Genomic DNA, 13,133 nt, shown 5'->3' with positions numbered 1-13,133 from the left:
AATAAGCGCTGCTCATGCATGGTTGTTTACATCTTTGGACAGGTTTAGTCACATCTCTGAACAGTCAAATGGACTGTGTCTGTGATACAATATCCACAGTCAGGAGTTATGGGAACTGGGGTGGTGCTAACCTTTATTTTAGGTGTATCTTCACATCCAACAGAGAACTGAAATACCAATATTCATAGCATCAGCCTTAAAAAAATTTAATGCAACTGAGCCGTCCGCGGCTCGTGTTCATCCCATTTATTGTTTGTCATCTTCTCTTACCATATTGCCGCCTCGTTTTCTTATTCCATTTACTGGCGTCACTGACTTCCTGCCTTAACTGCCCGTGCGTGGCAGCAGCAGCGCTTATCGATAAGTGTACTCTCGTACTATCTCTGGAGCGACTGATAGTATTTCCGGGACCTGTGTCTGGAATTGAGTCGGGAGCTCAGTCAGGACGCAACAGCAGTGAAGTCGGGGACGGAGGGCCGGTGAGGGGCGGATAGCCAGTGCTCGCCGACCGCTGCCGACACACATGAATTGTCCTACAGAAGAAGATTGGAGCAGGACGAGCGTTGGTTGGTAATTCGTTTGGTCGTCTCATCGGCCGACGTGTATTTGGTCCTTTGACCGTTTCCGGGCCTGGGCAGTCGCTCGGTTAGGGCACAGCAGCGAGGAAGTCTTCGTGCGCATGGTCAGGCTGGAGCAACTGGTGGCGTGCACGCGCGGTTGGACTTGTGAGGCGCTTCTTTCGAGGGTTACGAAGTTCGTCGCCCACGGATCCTGGACACTTAACCTACTATCAAGCCTCAACTGCTAACACATCTCTTCGTTTGATCCTGGTTGTTGTTTTCTGGGAGATTCCAGCGAGCAACAACGAGTGTGCATGGAATTCCAGCCGTCTTCCTGTGTGGTGTTTAACTGAAGTTAATTCATTCCTTCATTACTGAAGTATGCCAGCGGTATCTTCTGCCTTGTGGCTGTTGACATTCTGATTACCTGCCCTGGGCGTTGGTGTAGCTTTTGGCAGGGTATTTTCCTCGTCGTGTTGACGCTGTCCAGCACAGTGTGTAGTTCGACAGCTGAGGTGTTGTTGGTAGTTTTGGGCGTTTATTCTGACTTGACTGGATTGGGCACCAGTATCCAGAACGTTGTGCTATTGACATCTTGTTGTCGTTTTGCTTGTCGGGTGGAGCAGAACTGATCTTCTTGGTTGGTTTGTCAGCTGGATTTCGGTTGGGTTGCCTTCCAATTAAGAGGTTGTCGGTCTGGCTGCCTGTCTCACCTAAACGTGCGTTAGTGTTACCTTCCCTGGCCGACCCTTGGAACCTTCTGAGCGCTGCTCCTTGTGTTTTACATAGTGATTTCCTTTTTAGTCTTAAGTACTGTGTGTGGCCTTCAGCCGAGTTTTAGCTTATTAAAATTGCAAGGCTTTCCTTCTTAGGCCTTAAGCCGTAAAAAAAAAAAAAAATGTTTCTTGTTTGGTATGTGGCCTTCAGCCGAGTTTTCAGCCTTTTCAAATCAAAAGTTGAAAAATTTTGTCTAGGCCTTAAGCCATAAGAAACGTTTTCTAGTTTGTATGTGGTCTTCAGCTGAGTTTTCCAGCTTAAACTAAAAATTTGAAATTTCTTTGTCTGGGCTTTAAGCCATGATATTGTTTGTGTTTCGTATGTGGCCTTCGCCCGAGTTTTATGTAAAGCATTTTAGGATAAAGCCTTCAGCCTGTTTTAGTTGAAATTTAGAAGCTCTTCCGTTTAGGCCTTAAGCCGTAAAATTGTTTTCTGTATGGCATGTGGCCTTCAGCCGAATTATAATCTCTCTTAAATTAGAAATCCAAAATCCCTGTCTTGCCCTTAAGTCATAAGACTGTTATTCTTTAGTATAAGGTCTTCAGCCGAGTTTTACACGAAATATTTTAAGATAAGGCCTTCAGCCCTTTCAAATTGAAAGGTCTTCTTCCTAGACCTTAAGCCATTAAATTGTTTTGTTTTTCAACCTATTCAGATTAAACAGTGAAAATCTTGTCACAGCCTTAAGCCGTAACACTGTTCTTGATTAATATGTGGCCTTCAGCTGAGATGTATGAGAAAAATTTAAGCTAAGGCCTTCAGCCTATTTATATTGAAGGTAAAAAAGTTTTTTTCTAAAGAAGTGAAACCTCCAGAAGAACTCCTGTACCTAAATTCCTTGCATAGAACTTGTGCCTTGGATTTTCGATGTGGCCTTCAGCCGATCTGAATTAAATCAAAGGGGGTCTCTTTCGTTAAAACCTTGAGAGTTTTTCATTCTTGCTTGTGTGATTGTGTGTTTTACCAAATTAAGTTTATATGTTGAGTGCAACTGACAGTAACTTATTTTGGCCCCTTTCCACACATGTAACCTCATCCGCTCTGTCCTGCTAGCCCAGAGATTTCAGCAACGAAGTGTGTTCTTAAAATATTTTATCTCCTATTTCACCCCATAAAGGCATGAATTTCCAAAAACAGTGAAGTGCATAGATGTTTTTGTTTTGCTTTTAATAGAGCAGCCAAATACAAGTTGTCATAGAATTAGCTTTGAAATTGCTTTCATAATGAAATAATTTCATAAAACTATTCGTCCCCTATTTGACTCCCTTAGGTGGTTCAATTTACAAAAACACTGGCATATGTATTTTTTTTTATTGCTAACCAAGAAGTCAAATACCAATTTTCATAGATGTAGCTTTAAAATGCTTTAGTACTTCTTAATAATGATTTATTTTCAAAAAAGCCTTCACTCAGTGTTTTACCCCATCAGTGGTCGAATTTCCAAAAATGCTGAAACACATATTTTTTTTATTTCTAACTGAGAAACCAAATACTAATTTTCGCAGTTCTATCTTCAAAATTGCCTTAATAGCGATATATTTACAAAATGCCTGTCATCTCCTGTTTCACCGCCTTAGGAGTGGAATTTAGAACAATCCTTTCTTAAAGATGCCTACAGTATAATATCAACATCCTATCCACATTTCAAGTTTCTATTCTTAGAGGTTTGGACTGGGCGATGATGAGCCAGTGAATCAATCTGGCCCTATTCCACTACCGTGGATTGAATTTCGAAAAACAGTGAAACACCTAATATTTTTCCATTTCCAACAGAGAAGTCAAATACCAGTTTCCATAGATTTAGGTTTAAAAATGCTTTCACTATAAAATATTTCATAAAACATTTCATCCCCCTTAGAGGATGAATTTCCAAAAAACTGAAACCGGAATGTCTTTATTTGTAACCGAGAAGTCCAACACCAATTCTCATAGATGTAGCTCAAAAATGCTTTAATAGTTCTTTAATAAAGATTTATTTTCAAAATAACTTTCACCCACTAATTCACTCCCATAGGGACTAAATTTCCAAAAATGCTGAAATACGTATTTTTTCCGACTGAGAAACCATATACCAATTTTCCATTGGTCTACCTTCAAAATTGCCTTAATTGCGACATATTTTTTTAAAACAAACCTTTCATCCCCTTAGAGGGGGAATTTCGAAAAATGCCAGTATAATATCAACACCCTCGCCAGATTTCAAATTTCTATCCTTAGCAGTTTGGGGTGGGCGATGGTGAGTCAGTCAGGACGTTGCCTCTTATGTAGGGTGTTCCCGAGAGAGCGTGCAAAAATGTGACTGGACACAGAGGACGCTGCACTGAACAGTTGCAGGTAGGGAATCTGGGGTCGGAGAAGCCAGCTGAAGCAGATACAGAAGTAAACTTGTCTACCGCTTTGCCTAGCATTAGCTTATTTACAACTAACATGCGTACAAGTTTACACGTACTGAGCTGTTTATTTACATGTGCATTCTTTATTTCCTGCAAGGAAATGTATAGCTGCAAATAATGTTTTTTGTATTAATCTCTATACGTTGTTAAGTGGATCTTAGTTTCAAAAGTATTATGAACCTTTGTAATTCAAGCTATAACCGGACATGGCCTTAGGCTTAAGTTAAAATCCAAAGGGACTTCCCCGCGGAAGGGGAAGGGCCTCGGATGGAGGGGAGACTATTGCTGCACATAATTCTACAATATTAAGCAGCTATTTGTCAATCAAGCAGAAGTGGCAACGTTATTACGACGGCGATTGCGTGTCGTTGTTTGCTGTGAAGGGGGCAGACGTAATGTTACAGCGCTACTCGCTGTGCTGGCCGAATATTACGAGGGAAATTACGACTTGGAAGCCACTGTGTAAAATCTGCTAAACCATTCATCGATAGCAAAATGTCGTAAGAGGTTACAATACCTTGCCCAACACCACAAAAGTACTGAAGCGTTTATTTATATGGTGAAGTTTATTATATTCTAGTTTTCATAGTGACGAACATATTGTAAAAACCATGATTCGTCCTCCTCTTGTACAAGTTAATACAAGGCAAGTGTTTAAAAGCAACAAGCTTTATCACAATGTTGCTATTTCAGTAGGTGTTTAATGTTTCCTTTTCACTGTGATATTTAACCAGCAACATTTTCAGATCATATGCTAGATATACGTATCCCTCTATAAAGTGATTAAAATTATTATTCCTACATTAAACAAAGCATCAGATTGTGTACAAAGTACCAGCTATTTTATTACATTCACAGGCGTAATAAAAGCAGTTGCAGAAGAAGAGAACGAAAGGTATTGTGCACATTGTCACTACTAAAACAAATATTATTACTGTAGTGTTCAGAAATCGGAGTTCCACTGATTCATGGCGTGTGACAAATTAAATTTGCGTTTCAACAAAAGTGCGGGAAAGGGTGTTTGTTAAGTTGCATTGAAGTACTATCAGTTCAAAAATTCTTCACGTTGAAAATTAATTGGAAACATCAGCGTAAAAACTCATTTTCAGTCAGTGATCAATTCTGTGTAACGATAATGTTAAAGAAAGACGTTTGTTAGTTACAAAAATTGCAGATAACAACTCCGCAGTAGGTATGCATCTTAAGTGTTTAGCAGCATATTTTTACTCAACATTTCAGAGATAGTTTACATAAAAGTGTCTCAAGTTTAAAGTAGATTTATTCTGTACTAATGAAAGTGTCTTTTCCTGCAGTAACGAAAGTAATACATTTGCAGGATCCATATGTTCCATATGCAGTGTATGTCTGTATTTCAAAGTGGTTATGGCTTACACTGTGTCGTCTCCTCCCCCTTGTTTGCTTGTCAAGTTACTATATCGACTCCAATTATTCAAAATTAAAGATTGAGCGGTAAGAAGTTAGCGCTGCAGAGCTTAGAGCGATTTGTGAAATCAACATTGAGGTCTTAGTAGATGTGAGTGTCCCCTCATGATAACTACGAGTCCCGTCGCCAACCACGGTCATTTAAAGGCGAAAAGTGATCCAGCTAAGGATAGAACTGGGTGCAACATCGCAACAATTACACCCATATCAGCCACAATGAATCCATGCAAATGCTTGTGACTGTTGCAGTTAACTGCAACTAACGTAAATAAAAAAGTACACAGTAATGTGATTTTATTCATATTATCGTCTTAAGCTGTCTTCTCCGAGCCCCGGATCCCTACCTCAAATTGTTCAGTGCAGCATCCTCCATGAACTGATTTTTGCACGCTCTTACGGGAACACTTTGTGTAGATGGTGTCATTTTCTTCAATATGAATCTGAAGAGTAGCGAATTGGTAACTGCTGTTGACTCCAGCACAGAGAATGAGCATACCGTCAAAGATTTTTTTTAAAATCGTTTCTTCATTACCTTGTGGGTTTTGGCGCCGCCGTGCTGCTGGGAGCGACGTGCTGGAAGCGTGCGCCGTCCGGCGAAGAACTGGGCGCCCGCCGGTCAGAGGGCTAGCGACTGACTACGTGCGTCAGCAGGTAGAAGTCAGACGGGCGAGCGCAGCCTCCGGCGTGCGGTAGACCCAGACACGGATCGCGGAATAACACCGCAGCTAGCGGGCCACTTAACGCTGCCAAGACAGCGGCCGTGGGGACGCGCCGTCCTTGATAGCAATCAGCTGAAAAACCGCTGTCTGCCTCGCTGATTTCCCTTACCTTCCGTATCCTGGCGTGTGTGGGGGGCCGACAGAGGAAAACAGCTGCTAGAGCCGTGAGGCGAGTATCGCAGGGAAGGCGTCGCCAGCATTTCGTCCGTATTCACTACACCAAATTTCAGGATTGCTCCTAGAGCGGTAAACGGAATCGACGGAGGACACCTGCTGTTTAATAACACAGAACAACGTCAAAACGCGACTTTCAGACGGTGGGAGCAGTGTTCCAATTCCGATTATCCCAATTTAGAAAATTCGTGTTTTCCCTAAAACTCGACATTCGTACCCCGCAAGCCAGGTAATAGTGTGTGGTAGGTGGTACTCTGTGTACCAACATCACATCCGAAACTTCCTCGCAGATTAAAACTGTGTGCCAAGCCGAGACTCGAACTCGGGAGCATTGCCTTTCACGGGCAAGGGCTCTATCAACTGAGCTACCCAAGCACGACTCACGCCCCATCCTCACAGCTGTACTTCTGCCAGTACATCGTCTCCTACCTTCCAAACTTTACAGAAGCTCTCCTGTGAACCTTGCAGAACTAGCACTCCTGAAAGAAAGGATATTGCGGAGGCATGACTTAGCCACAGCCTGGGGGATGTTTCCAGAATGAGATTTTCAGTCTGCAGCGGATTGTGCGCTGATATGAAACTTCTTGGCAGATCAAAACTGTGTGCCAAGTCGAGACTCGAACTCGGGACCTTTGCCTTGTGTGCTGTGAGGACGGGGCGTGAGTCGTGCTTGGGTAGCTCAGTTGGTAGAACACTTGCCCGCGAAAGGCAAAGGTCCCGAGTTCGAGTCTCGGCTTGGCACACAGTTTTAATCTGCGAGGAAGTTTAATATCAGCGCACACTCCGCTGCAGAGTGAAAATCTCATTCTGGGAACATCACATCCGCCTTTCCTTGTTCCAGCTGCGATCGGTACGAGGGAAGAACGATTGTTAGTAATCGTCCGTGTGACCTCGAATCTTCCGAAATTTACTTTCGTGGTATTTTCACAAAATGCGATATACACTGGAGGGAGCAGTTCGTTGTTTGGCTCATCTAGCAGTGTACGCGCACGGAATTTGAAACAGTAAACCACACCGTGTAGCTGAACGTCCCTCTTGTAGCATACACCGTTGGTGTTGGATGTGCATCTCCGTGACGTTTTCGAGTTTACTAAACGAACCTGCGATAGAATGCGCTGCTATTTTTTCGGTCTTCTTTGTTTCTTTGATCAACTGTATCCCGTGCGGAATCCAGACTCACGAACAATATTCGAATATTGGTCGGACAAGTGTTTCGTAAGCTATCTTCTGCGCGAATGAATTACACTTCGTGAGTATTCTCCAGTGAATCTCAGTCTGCCGTCTGCCTTTCCTGCGATTAGTTTTATGTGGTCGTTCCAATTTAAATCGCTCCGTACGCATACTCGTAGATATTTAATGGCTGACTGCTTGCTGCACTCCTTCAGCAATCGTTTGATCATACAGGAACGCGGGTTTCAGCATTTTTATGCTTAATATCTTACATTTGTTTATACTGAGTACCCCAATCACTTCACCAAGTGGTAGATCCTCTGCGTGTCTTCCTGCATTTCCCTACAGTTTTCTAGTGTTGTGACTTCTCTGTTTACAGCACCATCGTCCGTGGACAGCACCATGCAAACTCCGACGTAATGAATTAGGTCTTTTATACCGACTGTCTTCACGAAGGGTCGCATTTTCTGTGGTGTTTCTGCAGATATCTGCAATTTCGTTTTCGCAGTGAGTAGCTCGAGTCAGCCCAAATAAATACTGCTCATCACGTCTTGAATGTCACACTTATCGTCAAGGAAAAGGTTTCCTGTTACAAACAAAATTATTTTTAACGGGGAGTTTTAAGCGCACATTCGAGAGAGCAGTCGCAAATTAGTCTAGTTCAATATCCATTTTATCGACACGTTTTGGCAGGGACAGTAAAACAGGAGGACTAGCCAGTAATGGAGCGGCGACAGCACTACTCCGACCCGTTACCCCGCCAAGTAGGAGCGCTCTTCAGTCGCTACTGGTGTACTGGTTATTCTTCATCTTTCACTGTCCCTGTTAAAGAAATATAGATAAAACAAATATCCCACTAAATTAATCTCGGACCGCTCTATCGAATGGGCACACAAAATCCCGCTCTAAAAATCACTTTGTTCGTAAGGAGAAACAAACCGACACTTTCCACTGACAATGTGAATTGCATGAAAGATGTTTGAGCCCACTCCATCTACACAATTCAAAAATGAAATTGCAACTAGAAAAAATGTGCCTGACGTCTCTTACGTGAGGGATCCTGTACATACAGAGTGTCCCAGGAAGAATGGTCAGTATTCAGGGATATGACAGGTACGCTCATTTGAAGCAAAAAGCTCCGAATGGTTATATGACCCCTTCCGAATGGCTCACGAGCTAGAACACATTTAATGTCACCTACGTTTGTACGTTTTTCTTGAAGACCTCGAAAACCATGGCCTCTACATATTGCAGTACAAAATTAAATTACATTAAATGTCCTACAACAAAAGTCCCATTCATTTTTTTCTCTGGGGCTAGTAGTTTGTGCAAAGAGAGCGACAGAATATTGAAAATCTCATGCGACGGGCATGCTCTGTAGCTTATATAGGTTTTGTAGGCCAGTTGGAGGTAGTTTCCCGACTTGATAGACCACAAGTATCCTACATCGAATTGTTCGTCTCGAGCTCCTCTACACTACGTTTTAAATAATGGTAATCTACTGAATAACACAGAGAATAAATAACAATGTTCATTAAACCATTCCAAATAGGGCACTTGTCCATATGAAGTCTTTTGTTTCAAATGAGAGGTTCTGTTATATCTCTGAACATTGACCATTCCTACTTATATAACGAATAATAATGATCAGGTCGTTATGAAAAATACACTGTGCTGAGAATTGTTTGAAAACTTGTTGCTAGCAAACAGTATAAGCTTTGACTCAGGGGGTACGAAGTAGCTCCTACCGTCTTGCCAATATGTAGCAGCCATTAGCATAGTACTGCACGGCTGTGATGGTTATAACATTGAACCTACAGAACTCTCTCCATGGTACGTTAGTTTAGATCCATGGTACGTTTGTTTAGATGCATGTACATTGTTAATAACAGCAATTCAGTGTATTGGTTTTATTGTATTTATAATTAAAATATCTTTGAAATGACACAGAGACTAGTACTCAAAAATGGCGCAAATGGCTCTGAGCACTATGGGACTTAACTTCTGAGGTCATCAGTCCCCTAGAATTTATACCTACTTAAACCTAACTAACCTAAGGACATCACACACATCCATGCCCGAGGCAGGATTCGAACCTGCGACCGTACCTTACGGCACCCGTTTGGGGTACACCCTAAGCCGCGTTTATGTCTGAGGAGTTCTCTCCGATAAGAGTGATATTCTGTTTGCTGTTTGACAGCAGCACTTCAATCGAATCACAATGCTGATCTGATATGTCGCACGCAGGCGACACTGTGGAACTGCATAGAAAGCGTTCCGGAAGAGAAGAACATTGCAACAACCCACACGCCGGTATCTGCTGCCTTCTGGGTCTGTTTACACAAATACCCGTATCTTTGCGTAAACATGGCTCCCACTCTCCTCCAGCTGCGCTTCTTGGCTCAAGTGGCTCTAAGCACTATGAGACTTAACTTCTGAGGTCATCAGTCCCCTAGAACTTAGAACTACTTAAACCTAACTGACCTAAGGACATCACACACACCCATGCTCGAGGCAGGATTCGAACCGGCGACCGTAGCGGTCGCGCGGTTCCAGATTGTAGCGCCTAGAACCGGGTAAAGTCGTGGGAGAAATGGAGCTGTTTAGGGATAGAAATCTGGTGTGGAAATGTGATGTGTAGAAGCAAAATTTTCGACTTTGCATTACGAAGGTTCGTGTGATGGAATACGACCTGACTGGGCTGAGAAGTGAATGCAGAAGGATACGTGATCTTGCACATTAAAGCATGGAATTCGTATTAGACAAAGGTATCTGTACAGGAATATACCAATATGAGTCATTTAGAAATGTAAGAAATAGTGAGTGCAGGGAAGCCAATGCAAATTTGATGCAAAAAAAAAACGCGAAGAAATTGGAAAAGAAATGGTCGTCGGAAGGAATGATTCAGCATATAGAAAAGCAAACCAAACATCCTTTGACATAGAAAACAAAGACATCAACATTAGGAGTACATGAGGAAATCCGCTGTCAGAGGCAGAGGAGAGACTACAACTAAGGCCTCTATGAGGGGCAGAAACTTACTATATAATAGAAGAAGAAATTGGAGAGACATACGGGAGCCAATATTAGAGTCAGAGTTCAACAGAGCTCTGGAACAGTTGCGGTCAAATAAGGCGGAAGGAAGTACATTCATTCTGAATTTCTAAATTCATTGGGAGAAGTGGCAACCAAATGATGAGGTTTGCAGAAATGAGTCTGGAGACGTACCCTCGGCTTCTGGAAAAATATCATCCGCATAATTCCGAAGATAGCAAGAGCAGAGGAGTGCGAGAACTATCGCACAATCATCATGTCATGGAACCAAGTTGTTGACAAGAAAGTTACGCAAAAGAATGCGAAAGAAAACTGATGATGTGTTAGATGACAATCAGTTTAGCTTTACGAAAAGTAAAAGCATCAGAGAGGCAAGTCTGACGTTGAATATGTTCACAGATTTCAGAAAAACAGGTATGATTTCTAAATAACGACGGATATCTACATTATGCATAAGAATTAGGAAGAAGCGATAAGAATTGAAGATCAAGATCGAAATGCTAGAATAAAAAAGTGCGTAAGACAAATATGCAGTCTTTCTCTCCTACTGTTCAAGCTGTACATCGCAGAAGTGAAAACGGAAATGAAAGAGGTTCAGGAGCTGGATTTAAATTCAAGGTGAAATCATATCAATCATAAGATTCGCTGATGACGTTCCTATCCTCAGTGAAAATAGGGAAGAATTGCAGGATTTACTGAATGGGACGAACACTCTACTGGACAAAGAATGTGAATTAGGCGTAAACTATAGAAAGATGAGAGAGGAAATGCTACGTGATAAATTTAGCATAAAAGCTTGGGATCACGAAGCAGACGAAGTAAAGCAATTCTGCTACTTTAGAAATAAATTACGTATTACGCCTGAAGCTAGGACGACATAAAAACCAAATTAGAACAGATAAAGAGGGCATTTCAGCCAAAATAGGTCTACTAATATCAAATCTACTAATATCGATTTTGAACATTTCGAGCACAACACTGTACAGAGGTGAATCATAGAGTGTGGGAAAACCAGAAAAAAGAGTATCGAAACGTCTGAGATATGATGCAACAGAAGAATGTTGAAAATTAGGTGGACTGATAAGATAATAAATGAGGATATTCTCTGCAGAAGAGACGAGCAGATGAACATATGGGAAACATTGATAAGGAACGATATATGACTATACGATATGTGTTAAGGCATCCGGAATAATCTCCGTAGTGTTATGGAGGTTGCAGGAGGTATAAATTGTATGGGAAGACATCGAGGGTGAAATACACCCAATAAGTAAATGCTGACGTTGAGTGCAAGTGGTACCCTGAGCTCTCAGATGAGTGTGACACAGGAGAGGAATCCATGGTAGTCTGCATCAAACCAATAAGAAGACTGATAACAAAAAAACAGGATCCAGACCAGAGAAAGTGAAATTAGAGTTATTCTGAGAGTACAAGAGTTGAATGAAAAGTAATGCCTCCACCTTCGTAAATTGGGTTTGGGTGGGAATATTTTAATAAATCAAACGTAGAAATAATCCTAAGAATGTGATCTTTAATTACCAATATTCACTTTTCCACATAATCACCAACCAATTTGATACATTTTTGCCAACGATGAACAAGTTTTCTGAAGCCGTCATGGAAGAAGTCGACACTCTGTTCCCGCAACCACAGTCTCACAGTTCTCTCAAAGTCTTCATCAGAAGCGTAGTGATGTCCCCGCAGATCGCCTTTCATTATCGGGAACAGATGGAAGTCAGACGGTGCTAAATCTGGACTGTATGGAGGATGCCGTATGGTGGTGAGTCAGTTTCTGAAGTTCTCCTGTGGTGGCACGTGAAGTGTGTGTTTTGGCATTGTCATGCTGCAGGAAAACAAACCCACATGTTCTTGTGAAATGGCTTTGAGTGATACCACGATCGTCTGTCAACATTTTCTCTTTGAAACTCGATGGTTGCTGTCACAGGACGTCCAACTCTTTATTTGTCACGCAGGTCATATGTTCATATGTTCCCCTTCAACATCTTTAAACTTACTCACCCAACGACGCACAATACAATCACCATAAACCGCATTCGTTCTCTGATGAATCTCCTTTGGGGTGACACCTTCTGCTGTCAAGAATTCAATGACTGCACGTTGCTTAAATCGGATTGACCGACAGGCTGCGCAGGGTTGCATACTTTACACTGTAAAAACACAACCGTTCAATGCTAAGCATCCCGCCAACTGGAGCTGCAAAGAAGGGGCTACGAAACAAACCAGTACCTGCTGCGTACCAATGATGCCAACTGTTGAAGAGCTACGAAGGTGGAGGAATTACTTTTCAGTCAGCCCTCGTATGTGGATGTGACATTAAGATACAATATTGAACTAGCAACTAGTGTGACTTGTTGAATTTTATAAAGTAACTTAAGGGATTGTATATTTTGGAGAATGATGGTTACGAAAAAATATATGTATAGACATTAGTGGCGATGGAGTATAAGGCATTGTTTAGTTGGAATGGTGCGTCAGTAGGGCGGAAGTGAGTGGATTCCATAGGTCGTAATGGTGGGAAAATGGACAGGATTGCGGGTTAGGACATTATTTCAAGAGATGGTTGGCTTTGCAGGGGGACAAGTGGAGGGGTTTACAGTCTAGGTACAGGAGACAGTTTAAATTAGGCACCTGAGATATCTGTATGACTGAGATAGCGAGCTAGAGGGTTTAATGCAGTGTCTTCAGCGCTAAATGAGGGCGCCATTAGTAAGTAAGTGGTCTGTGGTTGAAGGGAACTTTGAGAATATGCGTCTTGGGCATGTGGGACCAAAGCTGTTGTGGATTTGAAGGGCTTTGCAGGTCTGATAATCGTTCCCGCTCAT

At 42.1% G+C, this 13,133-nt stretch overlaps 1 protein-coding gene across 5 annotated transcripts in view; it reads right to left on the bottom strand.

Annotated features, from left to right (window-relative positions):
• The window catches only part of LOC126272615 (protein rolling stone-like), a 154,056-nt gene extending 148,023 nt beyond the window's left edge, over positions 1-6,033 (bottom strand). For 3 of the 5 annotated variants that reach the window (XM_049975566.1, XM_049975572.1, XM_049975571.1), the window contains exon 1: positions 5,706-5,873. The gene's annotated coding sequence lies outside the window, so the exon portion shown is untranslated. Of the gene's footprint in view, positions 1-5,705 lie in introns of all 5 variants that reach the window. The other 2 variants (XM_049975567.1, XM_049975573.1) reach the window with 2 other exon arrangements.
• Positions 6,034-13,133: the final 7,100 nt, after the last annotated feature.

The sequence above is a fragment of the Schistocerca gregaria genome, chromosome 5 (genome assembly GCF_023897955.1).
Source record: "Schistocerca gregaria isolate iqSchGreg1 chromosome 5, iqSchGreg1.2, whole genome shotgun sequence".
NCBI classification, from domain to species: Eukaryota; Metazoa; Arthropoda; class Insecta; order Orthoptera; family Acrididae; genus Schistocerca; species Schistocerca gregaria.
This window is presented reverse-complemented; position numbering and strand designations above follow the sequence as displayed.